The sequence below is a fragment of the Caretta caretta genome, chromosome 5 (assembly GCF_965140235.1).
Source record: "Caretta caretta isolate rCarCar2 chromosome 5, rCarCar1.hap1, whole genome shotgun sequence".
In the NCBI taxonomy this organism is placed as follows: Eukaryota; Metazoa; Chordata; order Testudines; family Cheloniidae; genus Caretta; species Caretta caretta.
The window spans coordinates 14833662-14855554 of NC_134210.1; the positions used below are offsets into that span (position 1 = coordinate 14833662).

A 21893-nucleotide genomic window follows, 5' to 3' on the forward strand; every position below is an offset into this window, starting at 1 on the left:
TAAGCATACTCTCCACTCTATTATCCAAGTCATTAATGAAAATATTGAATAGTACCAGACTCAGGATTGATCCCTGCGGGACCACACTAAATACACCCTCCCAGTTTGAGAGCGAGCCATTGATAACTACTCTTTGAGTATGGTCTTTAAACCAGTTGGGCACCCTCCTTATAGTAAGTTCATCTGGACCGCACTTCCCTTGTTTGCTTATGAGAATGTCATGTGAGACTCTGTCATAAGCTTTACCAAAATCAAGATATATCACATCTACTGCTTTCCCCCATCTGTTAGGCCAGTAACCCTCTCAAAGGAGAAAATTAGATTGGTTTGGCATGATTTATTCTTCACAAATCCATGCTGGCTGTTCCGTATAACCCTATTACCCTCTAGGAGCTTACAAACTGATTAATAATTTGTTCCAATATCCTTCCAGGTATTGAAGTCAGGCTGACTGATCTATAGTTCCAAGGATCCTCTTTATTAGCCTTTTTAAAGATAGGTACCATGTTTGCCTTTCCCCAGTCTTCTAGGACCTCACCCATCCTCCATGAGTTCTCAACGATAATTGCTAATGGTTTCAAGATTGCTTCAGTGAATACCTTAAGTATCCTAGGATGAATTTCATCAGGCCCTGAAACATGAATACAGCTAACTTATCTAAATATTCTTTACCCTGTCTTTTCCCTATTTTGACTTGAATTCCTTCCCTCTTGTTGTTAATATTAATTGTGTTCAGTATCTGGTCACCATTAAGCTTTTCATTGAAGACTGAAACAAAACAGGCATTATACACCTCAGCCTTCTTGATGTCATCAGTTATTAGCTCTCCTTCCCTGCTAAGTAGAGGACCTATGCTTTCCGTTGTCTTTCTTTTGCTCCTTATGTATTTAAAGAACCTCTTCTTTTTGCCTTTTATGTCCCTTGCTAGATGTAACTCATTTTGTGTCTTAGCCTTCTCATTTTGTCCCTATATGCTTGTAATATTCTTCTGTACTGCACCTTAGCAATTCATCCATGTTTCCACTTTTTGTAGGATTCCCTTTTGATCTGCAAGTCATAAAGAGCTCCTGATTGAGCCATATTAGCCTCTTATTTTCTTCCTATCTTTTCTTCATATTGGGATGGTTTGCAGTTGTGCCTTTAATATGGGCTCCAGGAGAGACTGCTTGCTCTCCTGAACTCCTTTATCCCTTAGATTTTGCAGAGGAAACCCAACTGATAACAGCTCGGGAGGTAGCGTGTTGGGATACTGCTCCTGCTTAGCTAAGAAATGTGCAACCTCTTATTATTTGTATTCCCCTGGTCCCCGCCAGCACCCACCTTGCCAATTTGTTTCTCATATCCACCTACTAGGTCTTGTATTTCATATCATAAGCTCTTTGGGGCAGGGACTACCATTCACTCTGTGTATGAACAGCACATAGCATGGTGGTGGGACCCTGGCCTGCTGAGTCTCACCTTAGCACATTTAAAATTGCCTTCACCAAACAAGAACTAGAGAAATAGTTTGTATCCTGGAACAGGACATACATGTACCCTGAGAGAAACTGCTTCAATACAGAAAAATAAAATCCAGAGACCACACACCCCAAGGTGGTACCTACCACCACCCACTGGAATCTATAACAAGGTATCATCAAACAATTACAACCCTTACTTGATGGGGACCCCATCCTAAAAGAGATCTTTCCTGAACCCCATCTTCTGGCCCAACACCCCACCCCCGCAACCTCATCAAGCTCATCACCAGAAGCAAGCTGCCCACAGACCAGGAGACACCAACTCAGAGCACCACCAGACCCTGCCCAAACAAGAGATGCAAAATCTGCAGATATATCTCCACGGCTATGATGATCAACATCCCACACAATACACCTTTCAAGATCCCTGGGTTCTAAACATGCTGTATCACAACGTGTGGTGTACCTCATTCAGTGCATCCAATGCCCCTAGAACAGCAATGTAGATGAAACAAGACAGTTACCTCACTCTCATCTGAACTCACCCAGAAAAATGATAAAAGGCAAAGACACCCTATTACCTGGGAGCAAACACTTTTCACAGAACGATTACTCCATATCTGACCTCTCTGTCTTCATCCTCAAAGGAAATCTGCACAACACCTTCAAAAGATCCTGGTTTTGTGTCTCATTACAACAGTCTATAAACCACTAACTGTAAATCTCCTTTGTCCTAATACTGGAGGTGTGTTACTTTCCCACTTCATTTTGAATGGTTTCTTGCAACATCTGTTAACTCCTTATGCTTCACAATCTGTTCCACCTTGTATTTAGCTGTGACACTCTGAGTACCTTTCCCAGACCGGAAGAAGAGCTCTGTGTAGCTCAAAAGCTTGCCTCTTGCACCAGCAGAAGTTGGTCCAATACAAGATATTACTTCACCCACCTTGTCTCTTTAAATAATAATAATCAGCTGAATGCTGCTGCCAGGCTGAGCTGAGAGAGGAGCAGCTGTCATTTCTTCATGAGCTCCCACGTTCAAGTTTTGCAGCATCAGAGGAGTTTATAACTCCGAAAGGCTCCTTTAGCTTCTATGCCTTTTTCCCTCCGGGCTCCTTGTTCTCTTTCACATCACAGCCTCGCTGCCACCCAGCCACCAGAAGAGTTCCAGAGAAACAAGAGACCCAGCACTAGCATTTTAATGTGGGGAGCAGATTTTAATTCATTGCTATAAAAAGCCTAATTCTCAGCAATTTTAATCACTCTGGGGGCCTGTGCGAGGTTCCAAAGATTTCCTCCCTTGCCAACTGTCACCTCCCACCTGCAGCATCTCCCCCATCCACAGGGCTCGGCCCAAGTGACCCATTAACATTCCCTTCTTCTTGTAAATATTGCCTGAGCAGCCCTGCCTGCCTCCTGGCCTCAATTAATTGTGGCCTGGGGGAGAAGGAGATAAGTGAGCACTAAAATTTAACTATGTCTCCACAGATGGTAAAAATAAAGTTTGATGTGACAAGTGAGGGCAGCAGGAAGCAGGCTTGGAGCAGCAGCTCATTCTGCAAGGCAAAGGGGGAAAAGAAATCCAGCTGACCTGTAGCTTCCACTTTCCTTGATATTTTTGTGGCTTGTCCAGGTCGAACAATTTTGCAGCGTTGTTGTGCTGCCCGTTTGCTGATGGTGAGATAGTGATCCTTCCTGCCACACTTTCCCGTTTTGTTCTGTTCTGCTTCCCCAGACACTTTCCATGGTATATTTTTTAAAGGCTCATGTAAGATACCTCATTGACAATCCTGGAGATGGATGCCCCCTGCTCAATGCAGGAATGCAAGCTTCCCCCATGTTGCAGCCCTAATGCATCTCAACTCCAACCTGGAGAGGTGAAAGGTTAGTTCAGTCTTTGGGGCCTTTTCAATCCGTGTCTCTCTGCTGTCAACAAGGGTGAGGCACTTGGGGCGGTTCTGTGATGTCCAGTGGAATGTGGTGGGAGGCTACCAGCTTATTTCACAGAGGCCAACAGAGCCTGCAGGTAGCAACTTCCGCTCATTACCAATCTCATCCCGTTTCCAACTGGCAGCCCTAATGTCATAAACTCCCTAATCCCATCAGCAAGCCCCTAACCCATCCAGATCACCTAGCTCGTGTCTCGATGTTAACATAACATTCTGGTTGGTGATTCTGGAGGTTCCATCCACACTTCTTCTCACAAGCATCGACCCTGTGAGGCATAGGTGACCCCAGAGAGTCACTGAACTCGTTCGTCTCACATTACTATTATGGAGGCTGAGAAAATTCAGCATCTCACAGGATTTAGTTCTCAGGGACTGAACACCACACAGGAAGTAAACTATTTTTAAGGGTCTAGAAAAGATGGGCTCCACTCTCCTCATTTTTAGGTCCTGCTTCCTTCAGTGCCCCTGACAAAACTCTCAATGACTTCAAGCTTGGGTGCTTAAGGCTAAATCCAAACCCCACCGATGCCAGTGGAGAGACTCTCATTGATTTCAGTGAGAGCTGGATTGGGCCCTAAGTCTCCTGACATACGGTGAAATTCAGGCCTACACAAACACCACTCAAATCCCACTCAGCCCCCAGGGCTTGGTTGGGCCACTGCACAGGGGCCAATCTCACCTATCATGCACAGTTCCATTATATTGCTGGGTACAGCAGGTACAGAATGCTCCCTCTAACAAATCAAGGGATCCCTGGAACAGTTTACTGTTTAAAAAGGCATTTTTTGCATGACAGCAACACCTGAAACATAACTGGTACCTTCAGCTGTGTGCAAGATTTCCAACTCCTGCTGCAAAGAGCAACAGGTTATCCTGTACTGTGTCCGAACAAAACAATGGAGCCTCCGCTGGAACAAAAGCAAAGACCATGCTGGTAGGGTGGTTTCCCCCTAAGACACCTCCCCATTCCCTAAGAATGTAGGGCCTGAGAAGAAACTCCCCGATGCTAATATATGGCCCCTGCATCCTAAGGACCCTATTACAGTACATTGCATGCAACGCTTTCAATATTTAAGGAATATTGTGTGTGTAGGGGAGGGGAGATGTGGAATCCCTACTGGCTCCCGAGTTTCTTTTGAGACATGCTGCTTCTAGCACAGACTTTATTTCATCTTTTCATAAGTAAATCTTACCAGGAGACGTTCAAAAAGGGGGCATTTAAATGGAGAAAAATTGGTCTCCAAATGCATTTTCTTTTGCTAGGGACTCTTTTGGGGAGCAATTCAGACCGGGGAGACACGGTGCAAGCTGTACTTCTAAATTAGCTTCCAGGCACGCAGGATGCTTATTATTCATTCTGTAAAAATATGAGGTAATGTCTTTCGCTCCTTTCAATGTACGGACTATGGCTCTTTGATGCATTGTGCGACTTGAAAGTTTCATACCTAAAGAAGAGTCTCTTTTAAGTCCCCACTTTTATCAAGCGTATTCTGTTCTCTTTTCTATAATACACATGACATAAGAATCTTGACCTGCTTCATGTCTGATGGGCTGAAATCTCAGGCACATAGGATAAAACAGCTGTTTCCATCAATACAGTTTAAACACTTACAGTTCTATTCAGTCAAATATTACCTAGGGGCCTGCCGTGCCACAGAAAGCTGCAGAAATTGGCTCTACAGACAGCTGACCAATTGAGCAGTAAGAACTGACCCTTTCCAGAGTTGCTTTTCTTTTTTGCTTTGCCTTGTGCTGGTTGGGGGCTGGAGTAATTCACAGCAGGAGGCGAGAGCCCTGTCCAACCTAGATTTGTTTTCTTTTTTTAAACTAGATTTTTGCATGTTTCCCTTCTGTAGCTACATTGGGGCATAATCATGGAGGTCAATGGGAGCTCTACCATTATATTCAATGGGAGCAAGACCAGTTCCTTAATCTCAGATAGGATGTAAGGGGAAGGATGGCCTTGCGGTTAAGGCACAGGCCTGGGACTTAGAAGACCTGGGACAGCAGAAGACCTCTGCTGCAGGCTGTGTGTGGCAAGTTACTTAATCACTCTCTGACTCAGCGAACGTCTACATAGCAAATAAAACAAACTCACTGAAGTTTGTCTCAGAGCCCACAACAACTGACTTGGGCTTTCAGGGCTTATGCTACAGAACTAAATATAGCAGTGTAGAGGTCCCGCTTGGGCTCTGAGACCCTCCTCCATGCTGGGTTTCAGTGCCCCAGTGGGCTCATCTACACTGCCCCATAAGCCCGAGTCAGTTGAGCCGGCTCTGAGACTCAGTGCTGCATGGGGTCTTTTGCAGAGTAGACATACCTTGAGCACCTCTATTTGTGAAATGGGGATAATAATACTTCCTCAGTCTTGTCTGTTTACCTTGTAAGCTCACTGGGGCAGGGACAGTCTCTCACTATGCAATGAACAGTGCTCAGCATGATGGGGCTCTAGGTGCTACCATGATATAACAAGTACTTCAAGGGAAATACAAAAATGTATCTGAATGCCAAATGAAAGGCTGGGAGTATCCGATATTTGAAGATCAAGACTAGAAATTTTTCTTTAAAAAGAAAATCTTGAAGTGTAGGGGTAAAATTCCAGCCCAAGGCAGAGTGACTTGTCTGAACAAGTCTAATTAAAGAGGGGAGCAGCTCAGTTAGGAACTAACCCTGAAGGGTGGTGGGAGCTTGATCCTGGGGACTGGAGAGAGCTCTCCCCTCCCAATGACGTCAGTTCCCAGGCCCTACGCAGAAATCACCTTCTAATGGCTCTAGAATTCCACAGGAGTTTCACAAAGAGGGTATTCCAGAATCCCCCCCGTCGACATTTACAACAAGGTCATATCACTCCCCTGGAGCTATCCTATGCAGGATCTCACCTTCCCTGGGTATGTCAGTGATATTTTTAGCCATGCTAGCACAGGAAAAGCTAATGTAGGTATGTCAATCCATCTCGGACATACCTTCAGACTCACATAAATGAAGTCGGAGGTCTTGAAACCATTGGCGGTTGAGTGATTTCACCTGTTTTCCCAAGGAGAGGATTCCTTAAGGCATGTCTACATGGCCCTGCAATGTGGACTACGGGGGTGTGAGCTCCAGCGTGCACTGAAGTGTTGCACTGTAATTCCCCAGTGGAGACCCTGCTAGAGCAAATTAAATGATACCAGGTTCACATTAACGTAGTCCCATTTCAAATGTGTCTGTGCAAAAGCGGATGAGCTGTTTTGCACCAGCCTACCAGTGATCAGTATCCAAGCCTGTCTTTCACAATGGCATCAAAACACACATCAGGAAGGACTGATCCTGCAAACTCCTTACTCTTGTGAGAGTCTGACTTCAATTGGACTGCTTCTATAAGGGCAGCTTTAATGAGCAGAGACAGGGTTTTCAGACACATCTGTTAATTTAGGCTCCTTCAGTTTCTAAGGGCTCATACTTGACACACCCTGGATCTGGCTGAGCATCTGAAGCGTCTATTAACTTCAAATGAAGTTGTGGGACCTCTGCACCCATGGAAAATAGCACCATTGTGCTGGGCTCCCCAAAATAGATGTAGTCTAAATGAGTGGACAAAATTTTGTGCTGGAAGTTTGCAGGATCAGGCGCTAATATTGGTCAAACTGCAACTCGGGTTACCAGCAGCCAGTTTTTCACCAAATTGAAAAGTAACAGCTCCAGTAACTCAAGCCAGCATATTTCTTTCTAGTTAACAGATCCTGAACATAAAAGATATGCAACTGCCTTAAACTTAGCATAAGTGTAGATTCTACTGTAAAAACAGTAACCTAAAGCTACCAAAAATAATAAGGGGTTGTAATAAAATCTCAGCTCTCACATTACCCATCCAGTTGTGAGGCTTTTCAGAAGTTCTCTTAAATATCCTTATTAAAATACCACCAAGACAGCCCTAGATTTTGTCGTACACTTCTTGGTAGGGTTCGCGTGATTGGTGCAGAGCTACAGAACTGGCCTGCTCGAGGCAAGTTGACAGGTCATTATTTTGTGTCCTACAAATTCTATGGGCTGATAAGAAAACTCCACCAATTTGATGTTTTTTCAGTTGGTGGGTTGGAAAAAGAAATTATTTCAATCTAGATAACGATTCTATTTCTTCGCAGCAAATTAGAGTTTTACTTCTCATGGGGAGTCCACCAAAAAAAGAATAGCGGGAGCTGAGACAGGACAGATCACATCCCTGTCAGCAGACAGATTGTGTCGCAGCTTACTGAAATGTCTGTGCAAATTGTAAGGAGACTGAAATGGCTCCTTTGAGAGGGAAAAAAATATGAACAAGGTTGCAGAAGAAAAATCTATTTGGAGAGATTTGCAGACCCCAGACAAAGTAAATACATGGAAACCCAAGAAAGGATCATGAGATGATTATAAAGACTGATGGATAGCTCGGTAAATCACTAAACAGTATCCAAGTCAAATATGCCAACAAACGCCAATTATTTAACACTAACTATAGTATAAATGTATGTTTAATAGGCTGAACCTGCTTTTAGGGTTTATGATTTCTGGTTGCCTGTTTCAGCTAAGGTAGGGGTAGCCAACCTGTGGCTCCGGAGCCCCATGCGGCTCTTCAGAAGTTAATATGCGGCTCCTTGTAGAGGCACCGACTCCGGGGCTGGAGCGACAGGCGCCATCTTTCTAATGTACCGGGGGGTGCTCACTGCTCAACCCCTGAATCTGCCACAGGCCCTGCCCCCACTCCACCCCTTCCTGCCCCCTCCCCTGAGCCTGCCATGTCCTCGCTTCTCCCCCCGCACACAGAGCCTCCTGCACGCCACGAAACAGCTCATGGGGAGGTGCGGGGAGGGAAGGGGAGGCGCTGATCGGTGGGGCTGCCGGTGGGTAGGAGGTGCTGGGATTGGGGTGGGGGAGCTGATGGGGGCTGCTGACGTATTACTGTGGCTCTTTGGAAATATACACTGGTAAATTCTGGCTCCTTCTCAGGCTCAGGTTGGCCACCCTGAGCTAAGGGACAGAGCCTCATCTGGAGTAAATCAGTTTAGTGCCACTGAGGATCTTGCATCTCTATCTAGGTTCTCATATAATGCCCCCACAGTGGTATGTGAGTGCCTCACATCTATTCATTCATTGACCATCACATGCCTGTGACAGTGGGAACCATCACCATCCCCACCTTAAAGAGAAGGGCTGAGACACAGAGAGATTAATAGAGACTGATCCTGGGAGGCGCTGAGCCCACAGCTCCCTAATTGAGACTCTTCTCATGTGGAGGCAGAGGTCTATGCACCAAAGCGCCAAAGTGCATAGATCTCAAGGGCACACACACTGTTGTTATGGTAGGTGGCACCAGATGGCACTTACATATACTCTTCTGAGTTCCGTTGCTTAGCGTGTGAGCAAGTTTTGACACTTGGGAAGATATGGTATGTTGTTATTAATTTTGGTTTGTGCAAAGGTTTGTTTAGAGACAGCTGTGGGAAAGAGGGAGTTGTGTTTCAGCAGGAGAATTTGCTCTCTACCTTGGGCTCTGATTGGAGTCTGTTCTTGAGACAGAATTGGTCCCTGGACCAGGCACTGGCGCTGGGCTGAGACTGGGATTGCCAGGCATGCTGTCTGAACTCTTAGTCCACTTATGATGATCAATTCTTTACTCCATGGGCAGCATCGTTCCTGCCCATGGGTTAGACTATGCCACAGCCCATTGTCTGTGTATAAATAAAGCAAGTTACGCTTAGACTATACCCAGACTCCACGTCACTGATTTCTCCACCCTGGGAAGTGGACTCACGCTGGACACCATCTGCTACTGCTTGGCAGAGGGGTGACACTGGTTTCGGAATGGTACGCGGTGTTAGAAAAAGAGGCAAAAGACGCAATGCTATATTATTTTCTGTCAGTAAGAATTCGGGAGCTTGCAGCATCAGGATTTGGTATAGAATCATAGAATATCAGGGTTAGAAGGGACCTCAGGAGGTCATCTAGTCCAACCCCCTGCTCAAAGCAGGACCAATCCCCAACTAAATCATCCCAGCCAGGGCTTTGTCAAGCCTGACCTTAAAAACCTCTAAGGAAGGAGATTCCACCACCTCCCTAGGTAACGCATTTCAGTGTTTCAACACCCTCCTAGTGAAAAATTTTTCCTAATATCCAACCTAAACCTCCCCCACTGCAACTTGAGACCATTACTCCTATATCAGACTAGTGCTCAGATTAGTGAGAGGACGTGCACCAAGAGGTGGATGGTTTTGTCCTACTTCTCATCTCCAAATCAGCCATAGCTGGTGGAAATGGGAACTGGGCATCACCATCTGTAGCCACCAACAACAGAAGACATGGCACTGAAGAACACAGCTTGCCAGACAAGCTTCAGGGCTGCTTTCTTTTAGTAGAAATTGTCATGTTGTGGATGAAGGGCAAGTGGTAGCTGGATCTATTTGGATTTCATTAAATCATTCCATCCAGTCCTTCACAAAACGTAGTGCTCAGATTCAATTCTCGTTGGCCTGGCTATGAATGGGGACTGGAGAACCTGGAGCAAAGGGATAGAATGAACACAGTGTACTAAGCTAGTGGGAGGTGTGGAATGGTGGAGGGAGCACAAGAATCTGAGTTAAACCTTATTTTAGTATCTTTATTAACAATACAGGAGAGGGAGGAAACAGCTTGTCACACACCATAAGGCAACTAGGGAGGAGTTGAGAACAACCACGAGGAGAGAGGAAAAATGCAAAAAGGATTTAGAGACCATCCAAGTATGTGCAACAGAGGACAAACTGGGCCGAATCCTGACAGGTTCTAATCATCATCTGCAACTCTCGTTCATGTCAATCGGCCAGATCCTGAGCCCTTCCTCACGGACGGCGCTGGGCACCTGCAGATCAGGTCTCAGGGGATCCATGAGGCTAGGGGCAAAGCCTCTAACTCATTCTGAGTTGAGTGGGCAAACTCCACCCCGGGCAGAGCAACCCAGAGAACACAGAGCAGGATCCTGGCAGTGCTTTCTCCCTCCACCCCCCAGACTCACTCCTCACAAGGTATTTCCACAAGCAGGACCTGCGGGGCTCTTGGCATTAGGCACTCTCCCATTTTCTTCAATATGGAGATTGCCTGAGTAAAGGCTGAGAAAAGCCAAGGCCCCAGTTTTGCCCCCCGACTCGTGACCATTAATTCTTTACTCCATGGGTAGCATCATTCCTTTCCGTGGGCTAGATTATACCATACCCACGTTGCTGCACTGTCCCAGGAGCATCCCAGAGACTGCTCGGCGGAGTGGAGGTGGGTGGGTCAGAATTTGCTCCTGGCCTATACCGCTATGCTCTCTGCACCAGCTCACTGCAACCTGTCCTGCCCGCGTTCCATACCCCTCCCCATCTACCTGTGCTTGGATGGAGGGGGAGTTTCATGCATGCAATGCATTCTCATTTCTGCATACATCACCCACTTACTCCTCCACACCCAGACCTAAGGTCCAAGCAGCACCTGCAGGCATGCTAGGGGAATTCTTACTCCCTCTTATGCCCCCGTACAGGCATGCAGTACAAGAACCAATCTAATCCAGTGGGACTACTCCAGGAGCGAAGGCACTTCTCAACACGTATAAGGCTGACAGAACGAGGCCTGGACAAAGGACATAAGGACCTGACCCACTATTATTAAGATGCTCAGAAAGGTCACAGTACTTCTCAGGATTCAGCTGTTGTGAGCAACAGGGCCACCAATCCAGCTGTGTGATGACATATGAGGCCAGAGCCCTAGCTGGTGCAAATTGGTGTAGCTCAGGCCAATGGAGCAACACCAACTTACACCACTGGAGGATCTGGCCCCTACTCTTCAGCTCATTTAAATCGTAAAAATCTGAAATCCTTTCTTTCTATCAATGAATGTTGGGCAACCATCTGATCCATGAGTCCTTTGTCACCAGGGAGGTCTGCATTAGGACAAGGCATAAGGAAACTGCAAGCCATTCATTAAAGTGTTCAACAAAAATCCTTTCGCATATCATAGATCTGGGTAGATGGTAAAATATCTGTTTCTGCTTCTTACAGGTAGGGTTACAACGTACAAGGAAATATATGCATGTATAAAGCACAATAATATTCTCAACAGATTGATGGAAAGCACATGTTGCAGTTCTGTCACTTTACTTTTTTTAAAAATAATTTGTTCTTTTTTGGAGGGGTTTTGGGCTTCTACTGACTCATCAGTGTCCCAGACTGGCAGTCACTGCATACCCTCAACTCCCATTGAGGTCCATAGTGGCTGATGGTGCTCAGCATCTCATAGAAGATGCTTAGCACCTTGCAAGATCAGGCCCCAAGAACGTATCCCTCAGGTGGCTAAAAGGTCAGGACATTAACGTCTCTCTGGGAAACCCACTAGCCCTGTTTCCAAAAGCCCCTCACTTACAACCTCAAAGTAGCAGGACTTTATACTCACAATTACCCTTGTCTCGACTTCAAATCTCAGGCAGACGTTCCCTTTGCAGCCTTGACCATCTCCTGGAAAATTAAAAAAAGGGGGAAAAAATCAGACCTGATTTATCAACCTGTCGAGAAGATCTCACCCTGATGGCCACATTCTACTTTCCCTTGGTCCCCTTGAGTAGCACTTCACTCTGCAAGTAGTCTGGGAATATGGCTAAGGGTGAAGGCTAAGGATGATGTAAACTGGTTTAGCTCTATTGGCCACAGCGGAGTTACTCCTGATTTACACCAGCATACTGGGCCTGACAACCAGAATCAGGCCCTACGACCCTCACAACACTCACCCCAGCCTCATGAAATCACTTTTTTATTGTAAAGGTATAGTACAATTTCATACCCATTGCCTAATGGATCACGCTTACAATGTCCAGATCAGCTGAATCCCTGCTTCTTATCCCTCTTTGTGCTCAAAACTAAGCCTGTAGTTCTGTAGCATGAAATTACCTAGCAGCATCACATAATGGACTCTGAGGTGCTACCTAAACTGGTCTGGCATCTCCTTCAACATCAGCCTGAATCTTAACAGTGTGGCAACAGATAATATCAAAACAAGTGCAACACCGTGTTACAAATACAGTCACATACCAGGAACTACATTCACTTAAACGATAAGATTGTGATGCATGTAAAAGGTCATTCTTGGACTCTAAACTGTGGGAGGCCAGGGCCATGTCTTCCTACGTGTGTATACAGTGCCTAGTACGATGGGCTGATTGGAGTCTCTGGGCACTACTACAATATAAATAAAATAAAACCAACAGCAGCAAATGCCAGGAAGTCTTAAAAGTGGGATGCTCCATCCTGTTGTGAAATAAGAAAAGGCAAGGACTTGAATTAAAGTGGGCATATCCAACATGTTATCAGGGTGAAATCCACCTCTGTGAAGAGGGCCTCCAGAACTAAATGCAAGAGCTGCTACAATTTCAGCTAACGCTCCCTACCTGGGGCTGTAAAAGACTCATATCCTCTACAGGTCAGGCACACAAGGGCCCTGTAACACACACTCACCAGCGGGTTAAATCACACACTCACCAGTGGGTTACATTAGCAAAAGGCCCACCCACCCCTTAAGTCCCACTTAGCTTTGAATACTCTGGCTTTTGCTAAAGTCAATGTTGCTTGACATTATTTAAATGTAAAAAGAAAAGGAGGACTTGTGGCACCTTAGAGACTAACAAATTTATTTGAGCATAAGCTTTCGTGAGCTACAGCTCACTTCATTGGATGCATTCAGTGGATTCCATCTGATGAGGTGAGCTGTAGCTCACGATAGCTTATGCTCAAATAAATGTTTTAGTCTCTAAGGTGCCACAAGTACTCCTTTTCTTTTTGCAGATACAGACTAACATGGCTGCTACTCTGAAACCTATTTAAATGTAGTATTTCATCAGTGAATATAATTACCGTGGTGTTGGGATAAGCCCGGTCGCTTACGTTGGTGATTGTCTTTGGTTTAATAATACAGTGGTGACAATAAGAGAAAGGCAAAAAAATGGTTGAATAGCAGCTAACAGCTCAACAAATAACTTGCAAAAGTTGCACTCCTACGTCATCCTACGTCCTACGTCATCCTACGTCAGACTCTCTATTTCAAAACAGGGAACAAAACACCTACATGCCATAGGGATGGGGTGATTGGATCAGATTAGACAGGTAACCAAACTGCTAGATTAACTAATGAAATATAGAAAGGCTAAAATGTGGTACACTTTAATTCAAGGGATGCTAAGTGGACAGTAGCTGTGCTGGAGTGGAAATGTAGCACTGGAATGAGCAAACCACTACAACACAGCAGCTGGAACAGAGTGTAAGTAATGTTATCGTCTTCACTTGAAGTTATATGATGAAATCCCATTGCTTTGATATGCTTAAGTGTTTTCCTGAATCAGGGCCCTAGTTTGTTTCCCAACTGGCATATTGTGCGTGCAGTTACCGGATTTGCGTGCACAACCACAGGTGCACTTTTGTACACACATTTTTTCTTGCAGGGTAGATCCTTTTCAAAATGTGGCCTGGTAAGAATAAAAGCATCTTAACTAAACCAAACCAAATACATTTTTTTCATGGTAAAATCCTTTTGAGAGTACTACTTCCTGCACGGTTTTGTGAAACCCAAACACAGCAGCACTGTGGCAGCAGTGAAAGCAAAACTGATGAGACACTAGAAGTGGATTCAGAACCCAGTTCCAGATTAGGTTTAAGATTTGAGCCCAAACGTGGCCTAAAATTTGGATTTAAAAAGGAAGATTCTTTTTTTACATCAGTGGATCTTCAACAATCAATGAAGATACAACACTAGATTCTCCGGGATCTAGCAGAGTGCAACCACGCTGGAGTCACTCAAATAATAGAGAAAATAGTCATGTATTGTGCTTAATCTAATTGTTTACATTTGACAGGGGCATATCAAATTTGAATTTTTATATTTTCTAAATTTTAAATTAGAAGATGTCAACAAAATATAAAAGATGATGGTTATAATTAGTCATTTAGAGCTGGAAACTCAGACTAAGGTGTTGAGACAATAAACTACTGAGACTGCTTATGTACATTTCCTGGTTGATTTCAATGATTCAAACAGTCTTCCTTCCTCTTCTACTGAAATCCTGGACCAGCCTCTATGGGACACTATCTTATGGGATGGTGCAAATTCCATTTTCTCCTTGGATCTACAAGTAGGTTAATGTCCCAGAATAGAATAATAAGGGGCTTCAAGCATTTTAACTATTTTATTAAATGTGTGAGATAATTATAGTTTACACAAGTTCAAGTAGTGAAAAGGGAACAGAACCCCAGTAATCTCTTCAATGCTCTGTATTTTCCCTTGTCATGCAGCTGAGGTCTTAAATAATAACTGCGTATTTATTTATGTAGTAAGCAATGTCTGGAGTCACAGGTAACTTTTATATCGCACAGTGGTTTGTGCAACATCCCCCTGGCTGCACTCTGTTCAGTGATCTAACAGTAAAGACTGTAAAGCCCGTGGTATAATCGGACAGCAAGAGCGAGCCTTCTCTGCCACTAATGATGCTGTTTGCTTTTGAGAATCTGGAGCTGTTCTGACCTTGTGCACTTAAGCCTGACCTCCTGTCCTAGCCCCATCCCCAATTCAGATCATTAGCTGATGAGTAAGCACTCTGCTCAGGACTAATGGCTCATTTGGTGCTAAATAGCAGAAAGTCAACAACAAAAGGGCAAAGAGTTTAATATGGTCCATTGTGAACATAACCACAGGGCTTATTACTGCGGCCATATTCAGGCAAAACTTCCATTGAAGTCACTGGGTACCTGCAATGGATTGGTTTGGTGCATGAGATCATTGGGTGAAAGCTTAGCCCCGTTAAAAACAATGTGAAAATTCCCATTGGTTTCAACAAGGTCAGGATTTCACGTCAGGTTTTCCTCTAGTGGCTGACAACAGCAACTATAACACCCTCATACTTAATCACTCTTAAAGGAATTCTCCTTTAGCTCAAGAGACAGAGGCCTCGATTTTTGCTGATGAAGGTCCCAGGTACAATCCCCACAGACAAAATGGCTCGCTACATAAGGTCCATTGTTTGTAGACCAGAAGGAGTCTCCTAAGAGAGTATCTGAAATGTATTGGGATATACAAGGGGCTGTGGTGCATTACAGTTCAATTCTAAATAGGTGTGACGAGCTACCTACAGTTCAAGAGTAGATCTGAAAGTTTTCTGAAGATCGTAAACAAAGCAACCACTTCGTGTAAATACCAAACTAGAGCTCAGCCTGCTGGACAAAAGAGGGGCAGCTTCCTGCTGGTCTTCCAAAATGGGATGGTTTGTGACCGATGCCATTTGCTTTGAGCCAGCCCAGTAAAATGTTCTTGGAGCCTGAACGAGATAAGACATAAAGTAAACAGGCTCTACTGTGGCTTTTCTTGTAGCCACAATGTCCCTTTTAGCTACTTGGGCTGGATGAACCAAACATACCCTACTGGATATGGTGTCAGGTTTCTAATTCATCTCTTTGACTCTGAATGCATCATTAACATGCCACATCAGATCTCCGATGAACCTATTCCTCCTACCACAGAATTACTATAAGGGAAGACTTTGCCTCTCATTAGCACACCAAACTCTGTACTCTTGCTGCCTGGGGTGACAGAGTGGGAATCATCTGTAACATTTTGGATGAATAGTGTTTCAGAGTAACAGCCGTGTTAGTCTGTATTTGCAAAAAGAAAAGGAGGACTTGTGGCACCTTAGAGACTAACCAATTTATCTGAGCATAAGCTTTCATGAGCTACAGCTCACTTCATCAGATGCATACTGTGGAAAATACAGAAGACGTTTTTATACACACAAACCATGAAAAAATGGGTGATTATCACTACAAAAGGTTTTCTCTCCCCCCACCCCACTCTCCTGCTGGTAATAGCTTATGTAAAGTGATCACTCTTCTTACAATGTGTATGATAATCAAGGTGGGCCATTTCCAGCATAAATCCAGGGTTTAACAAGAACATGAACACTTCAATCTCTCTGGTCACGCAATCACAGACATGAAGGTCGCTATCTTAAAACAAAAAATCTTCAAATCCAGACTCCAGCGAGAAACTGCTGAATTGGAATTCATTTGCAAATTGGATACTATTAATTTAGGCTTAAATAGAGACTGGGAGTGGCTAAGTCATTATGCAAGGTAGCCTGTTTCCTCTTGTTTTTTCCTACCCCCCCCCCCCCCCGATGTTCTGGTTTAACTTGGATTTAAACTTGGAGAGTGGTCAGTTTAGATGAGCTATTACCAGCAGGAGAGTGAGTTTGTGTGTGTATGGGGGTGGGGGGGATGTGAGAAAACCTGGATCTATGCAGGAAATAGCCCGACTTGATTATGTAAAGAGTTGTCACTTTGGATGGGCTAGCACCAGCAGGAGAGTGAATTTGTGTGGGGGGGTGGAGGGTGAGAAAACCTGGATTTGTGCTGGAAATGGCCCACCTGATGATCACTTTAGATAAGCTATTACCAGCAGGACAGTGGGGTGGGAGGAGGTATTGTTTCATATTCTCTGTGTGTATATAAAGTCTGCTGCAGTTTCCACGGTATGCATCTGATGAAGTGAGCTGTAGCTCACGAAAGCTCATGCTCAAATAAATTGGTTAGTCTCTAAGGTGCCACAAGTACTCCTTTTCTTTTTGCGAATACAGACTAACACGGCTGTTCCTCTGAAACAAGAAGACAATGGCCTCTCCAAGTGCCCAGACATTTGGCACCTAGCATCTAACAACCATGGATGACCCATGCTCCTTAGGAAGGCAGCTGTGTTTGACCAGCTGGAGAACAAAGGACCGAAGAGGAGGGCCAGGTGACAAAAACAAAGGACTGATGGGGGGCTGTAGTTAGTGTGGGGCTGCTGGAAGGGAGAAGACTGTCATGGTCTGGGAAAAGACGGACCAGAGGGCGCTGGGCTCTGCGTTGACTGAGATGGACTATGCTGTAACTTTCTGTTCTCTGTGATAACCAAGGACTTTCTCCGCTGTGTTCCAGACATCTAATAAACCCTGCTGCTTTTACACCACTGGCTGAGAGTCACTGCAGTTTAAGGGGGGATGGGGGTGCATTGCTCCCTTTGGGTGTGGAAGTCTCTCTCTCAGGCATCCAACTCAGGTGGACTCACTGATGTGAGCTCACAGCATGAAGGAGGGGTGCTGAAGGCTCCAGGGTTCGGTCCCAGGAGGCGGTGAAGCCAAGTGGCTTACCCGAGTGAAAGAGTGTAACCCTAAGGGGCTGGCACACTGAAGGGCTCTTCCCCGGGACCTTTTCAAGAGCACTGGACCATGGATCCATGACACCTGGTATGACATGAATAGCTGGAAGGCGCTGCTATTGCATGAAGCCTGCAAAGACAATGGGGCCCTCTCTGAGCCACAAGGTAAAATATGGGGCGGTTTCCAGGACTCTGTGTTACTTGACTATCTGATGAGTGTGATAGGACACAGAACTTTAGCTCATTGATGTAAGAACTGGGAAGGAGAGGAGAGACTCTGTTTTAATACACTGAAAAGTCGACGGCCATGTAGGGTGTCATGCCTGCTGGTGTGCTGTAGTACCTGGCCAATCTGCAGCCCCCTGGTGCCACAAGGAATAAAACTCAGATTTCCCCGGCTCCAGAGACAAAGACGCCTACTTGAATTAAAGAAGGATAACCTTCAGCTATTTTCAGGAAAAGGCCTATGACACACAAACGAGCAATTCTGATTTGATGTAGCAAAGGGGAACAGCACTCATACACAAACACATGGAGCATTATTGCAATGTATGTGTGCGATAGCTAATAACATAAAAAAGTAGCTCTGACAATCAGAGGCTGGGGACTTACTGCCATCCAAACAAACCTCACAAATCACTCCCTGACAGAGATATCTTCCCCATCTTTTAAGTAAACCTCTCCTGGTTAGACAGCGTTACTAAACAGCTGTGTATTAACACCCTTCGTTGCACTGGAAAGCAGATGCTGGCACAGGCTGGCTAAGCAGTGTCTCTATTCTGCTCATTAACGTTACTACCATTTATTCGTTTTAGTTGCTCAACACTTTTAAAATCAGGGTTTTTTAATCTTCACTAACATCACCAGTAATGGGAATTGCTGTCTTAAAGCCAACAAACACAAAGGCACTTTCTTGGGGTTTGGCTTCATTAGCCAAGAAATCTCCAAGGTAACAGAATTCAGCTCATACTTTTCCCTCAGGCACAGCTTGTTCCTGGGGTCCCTTCCTCAGCCCTACTCTGCCCATGTCCCAGATCCTTGCTCTCTGTAGAGACACTGCCATCTCCCTTATAGCCAGGTGGCAGAAGGAATCACCATCACCCGTAAGTCAGCAGAACCCACTTAACCCTTTCCCGACAGGTTTCACACCTGCTAACAAGGTAGGATGTTAAAGGCAAACACAGCAAGACTGTTACAGAGAGAAATCAGCCACACGGGGTGAAATCCTGCCCCAAATGAAGACAATAGGAAAAGCCCAATTGACCTTTTTAGGGTCAAGATTTCATGCTCAGAATAGTCATTCAGCTACTAGAGTGATGAACATCCTAAAAACATAATAATGGCCATACTGGGTCAGACTAATGGTCCATCTAGCCCAGTCTCCTGTTTTCCGACAGTGGCCAGTGCCAGATGCTTCAAAGGGAATGAAAAGAACCGGGACAATTATCAAGTGATCCATCCTCTGTCATCCAGTCCCAACATCTGGCAGTCAGAGGCTCAGGGACACCTGGAGCATGGGTTGGGTTGCATCCCTGACCATCTTGGCTAATAGCTGTTGATAGACCTATCCACCATGAACTTATCTTACTCTTTTTTGAACCCAGGTGTAGTTTTGACCTTTACCACATTCCCTGGCAAAGAGTTCCACAGGTTGGCTGTGCGCTGTGTGAAGTAGTACTTCCTTTTGTTTGTTTGTAACCTACTGCCTATTCATTTCATTGGGTGATGCCTGGTTCTTGTGTTATGTGAAGGGGTAAATACCACTTCCTTAGTCACTTTCTCCACTCATGGTTTTATAGACCTCCATCAGATTCCTCCCTTCATCCTCTCTTTTCCAGGCTGAATAGTCCCAGTCTTTTTAATCTCTCCTCATATAGAAGCTGTTCCAGACCCCTAACAATTTTTGTTTCCCTTCTCTGTACTTGTTCCATTTCTAATGTATCTTTTTGGAGATGGGGTGACCAGAAATGTGCACAGTATTCAAGGTGTGGGCGTACCATGGATTCATATAGTGACATTATGATATTTGCAGTCTTATTATCTATCCCCTTCCGAAAGGTTCCTAACAATCTGTTAACTTTTTTGACTGCTGCTGCACGCTGTTTAAAAAAGACCCACTATGTCATATATATCAGCCTTCTGCCAACACTTACTCCCTACAACAGAAATGGAGAATCCTATCATTATAGGTAACAATAGCAACGGATTAGCAGCAATGAATAATAATTAGCACCAAAACAGGAAGTCATCATCCAGACAGGCCAGTGACACAGTTTAAGGCACAGGATGGCCGCTGAGCACTAAATAAACTTCTCAAAATCCAACCCTCAAAAATAGTTCTGAAAATTAATTTTTAATATGCACTGTTACTTGGTCATTGATTTTTAATTACCTTAGGTATTATTATTTATCATTATAACATATCTCTACATTTTCCCCCAAGCATTTATGGGGATTTATTAGTGATTTATTTCTTAGGCTTTGATCCCGCAATTGCTGCATCCAGGCAGAGCCCTACTGAAGTGATAGGGGCTCCATGCAGGCGTAGCAGTCTGCTGCATGCTATCAATTGCAGGACTGGAGCCATGGGCTGTAAGAGATCATGTCTTCCTGTGTTTTTGCACAGCACTTAGAACAATGGAGCCCTAAACCTGCATGGGACAGCTCAGCACTCCCACAACAGAAATAATCAAACAAGAATAATTTGAGGAAGGGGACAGCCAGTGGGAAAAAAGTTACAGGTTTTCCACAATAGATAAGTATGTATGAACTATATAAATTGAATGCATTAAAACCAGTCCACCAAGGAGCACCTGCTTTGTTCCATAATGTTGATAGCATCTACATAATAGTGGAAATTGCCACATTGCATTCTGCAACACATCAAAATGACTTTCCTTTAAAAAAGTACCCTGATTGGCAAGCCAATTTAAAATTTACCGTAAACTGCAGGATCTCATAACGTTTACAACTCCAATCACACTCACTCAGTTCATTGGTTCAGACTGAATGCATAGACATTTGTTTAGCAACTCAGAACAGATATATGACAAAAGTGCTGCAGACAACATATGGGACCTGAGATGTGATCATTACAACCAGAGATCTGCCCGCTGCAATCTCCACCCACACTAATGCAATGACAGTCGTATGGATATGAGAAGCATCCTCAGAATTGGACGAGTACATCCGCGCTATGCATCAACCATAGTTCTCTGCAGGACAGTAACGTCCATTAAGTCAGAATTCCAGAATACCTGTCCAGCAGGCCTTGAGCACCGTTCTGGGACATCAACTCAGTGGAGCTGCAATGGGATGTAACTGGTGAAGTGAGCACACACTCAGGACCTTTGGACTGACACTGCACATTGCGTGTGGGGCTGAACAAAAATCCTGGATCCAAACACCAACACTCCCTCTCCCCACCCCAGACCTAGGTGTGGAGCTGTTTGAAATTCTGCAGCTTGAGCTCCTCTCTGGGTTCTGATATGCAACCACAATTTATCTCACTGGCCCTAGGTCTGCTCCAAAATTTCAAACTTGAGTGGATCTTTCAGTGAACCTGGTGCAAGTTTATAATGAAACCAGACGTGTGTTGCTTGACCTGGGGCTTTTTTGCTTGGTTCTTGTGGAAATGTAACACCTCTGATCTTTAGTGGGCATTGTCTGTCCTTACAAACAGGGATGCAACATTGCGACTGATTAGGGAAAAATCAATTGGGCTGCTAGCATTACTTCCTATGTAAATGCTTCCTGTTGAAATGTCACCAGAGCAAAGCATGTAAATCTGTGAACTAGTGTAAAGGTATTTAGGCTGAAATGAGAGGAGAAGCAGCATGTTTTGAGATGCCTCCCTCTAGCAGTCTGAAAGTAATGTATAGTTTCTGAAATGTCTACATGATAGATGCAACACTGTATAGGATTTGGCTTTGGGGACAGTATATTTAATCCTTCAATTCTCAACGGGGTTGCTGTCAGCTTCAAACTACCATATGTACAATAAAGAGGAAGGATATGCTGATAATAGCACTTCCTACTTCACAGGGGTATTGTGAGGATAAATACATGAAAGACTGTGATGGGCTGTGAGATCTCCTGATGAAAAGTCCTGTGGAAGAGATAGGTATTGTTATTATTGTTGTATTATATAAACTAGAGGGCAACACTCAGCACTAACAGGGGAGATCCAGGGTACCAGTTCAGCCCCAGATTGTGAGAGGGGGCTTGCCATGTTTCACTCTTTGTGACCAATCAGGATAGCTAACCCACCTGCCTATGTGCCTGATTAAGAAGC

At 44.6% G+C, this 21893-nt stretch overlaps 1 protein-coding gene across 2 annotated transcripts in view; it reads right to left on the minus strand.

The window, feature by feature from the left end:
• Window positions 1-21893, minus strand: part of ZBTB7C (zinc finger and BTB domain containing 7C) — a 292626-nt gene that overhangs the window by 121351 nt on the left and 149382 nt on the right. For both annotated transcript variants that reach the window (XM_048851093.2, XM_075128359.1), the window contains exon 2: window positions 11825-11886. The gene's annotated coding sequence lies outside the window, so the exon portion shown is untranslated. The remainder of the gene's footprint in view (window positions 1-11824; window positions 11887-21893) is intronic.